Here is a 2,073-nt window from a genome sequence, read left to right as displayed (position 1 = left end):
TGACAGGGAGGCCACCCTCTTCACAACAGAAAACTATGGAATAATTTGGGGAATGGCTAACTGTCCAAGCTTTTTCCACGTCAAGCTTACATGAATCCCACATTTGGGTAAAGGTAAGAAATATGCTTTTTAGCAGTTATCTTTTACTGTGTTCACAGTAGGTGAGGCATTCGCCACGGTGACAGAGGCCACCCAAAGACCTTTACAGCCACGGGAGCCCTTTTAGTTGAGTCACCCAGAAAACTGGAGCTTAGGAAAGAACATTTCCTCAGTAAAACAAGAGAGTGAAAAAAATGTATAATTTTCATAGATATGCTTTTATAATGAGGCAGAAAGTATTTCCATTACCATACGACTTTTAAATGAGTTTTTGTAGGGCTCAGAACAAACTGTCTCCTGCACATGAATATGATGACCCTGGGTGCAAGGAGCGAGCGCCGCAGAGTGTTAGGAGAATGTCACCTTCGATTATGAAACTTCATAGTTGTCTTTTTTCTTTTTTTTGGAGAAGGATCAAGAGATGTTTCCGGGGTGGGTGTGGGGGAGGGGAAGAGGTGAACTAAGAATGGCAGAAAAGCGTCCGTTAAATGTTGAAATGAAAATACGAAGATGTTGTATCGGCCGTGAACGTTTGGCTCTTTGTGTAACGAGGTCTCACGGGGATTACATTTTTTGAGTTTGAGTCAGGCAGCCCTGAGTTTAGTTAGAGACGTGGAGAGCGAGGATGCGTGCGAGACTCGCGCGCGATTTCGTGGGGGCCTTAACGAAGCCCGTGGGAGAAGCCCCTCCGCCCTCGCAGGCCTTGGGAAGGGAGCGTGGTGTCCCCTCTGCCCGTCGCCACGGCGAGGAGGGGTGTTGGGACCCGGCCCGCGCCTTCACTCCCACCAACGCCGACACCCCGAGTGCCCCGGCAGAGGGGAGCCCCCTTCCCCATGCTCCCCGAACACCGTCACCTCCCAGGGATGGACAGCCAGCAGTCAGGAGAGTCCGCCAGAGTCTGTGAAACTCGGGGGACAGTGGAGACCTTCACTCACCTCTCACCTGCACTGTCATTTCCTGTGAACTCGGCTCTCGCATTATAAATTGAAGACCTGAATCTGTCAGGAGATTTTATGTCCTAAAAATTTATTCCTCTCCATTGTACGCTTCCTCTGCAGTGTTTCCTGGCAAAGGGGACAGTGTTCTTTGATGTTTTATGGAGCTGACCTGATTTATTTTATTCGGACTCCTCAGAAAGCGAGCTCACCTCCCTGAGTGGGCTCAGAAACTCCCGGGGTGGCCAAATAGATTCCTTCTCCCCAACAAAAAGATAAATGCGAAGCCGAGTTCCTACAGCTATGACGTCGTGCGGATGAGCTGAGAAATGACAGATGTCACACCCAGCGCAGCCCTCGGCACGCGACCCTCAGCGTTTGAGTGTTTAATACACCACTCGCTGGCGTACTGTCCTCCTTCACATTCTCTCGGAGGACAGATCCCCGTTATTCCAGAGACGTGGATTCACCCCAAGTTTCCTAAAATGAGAGCTGTGTAAAATCTGAACGATTTGGAGATAGTGATGTTCCTGTCATTCGCGGTTCTCAAGAAATCTGGAGGACCCCAAAACAGGGAAATGACCGGGCGGGGGTGGGGGGGTGGGGGTGGGGTCAAAATGACGGTATCGCTGAGATTCCAGAATCATAAACGCGGCAAACCTGGAGCAGGAAACCCGACCGCGTGGCAGGCTCGATGGCGCTGGGCTGCCCTGGACCCTTTTCCCGCTACGTGCTCAGTGTTTCGTGATGCATCCCGGTTACAAGTGCAGTGCAGAAAGCAGAGGGTGAGAACGTTAGTTAAATAGTTTAATCAGAGCAGTTTCACAATTCTAAAATTAACAAGCAGACTCGTAATAAAAGAGCTCCAATGTTCGCGAAATGACCTCGCTCCCATTTTGAATTCTGCCTTTTTATTTGTAAAGATTAGCATTACACTTAAAAGGACTCAAAATGGAGTGACTGATTTTATCATCCGTGTTTTCTGATGCAACCGATGAAGTCCCTGAATGGATATTGCTTCAGCTTTGATATTAAAAAA

Source organism: Pteropus vampyrus, unplaced genomic scaffold (genome assembly GCF_000151845.1).
Source record: "Pteropus vampyrus isolate Shadow unplaced genomic scaffold, Pvam_2.0 Scaffold342, whole genome shotgun sequence".
NCBI classification, from domain to species: Eukaryota; Metazoa; Chordata; class Mammalia; order Chiroptera; family Pteropodidae; genus Pteropus; species Pteropus vampyrus.
This window is presented reverse-complemented; position numbering follows the sequence as displayed.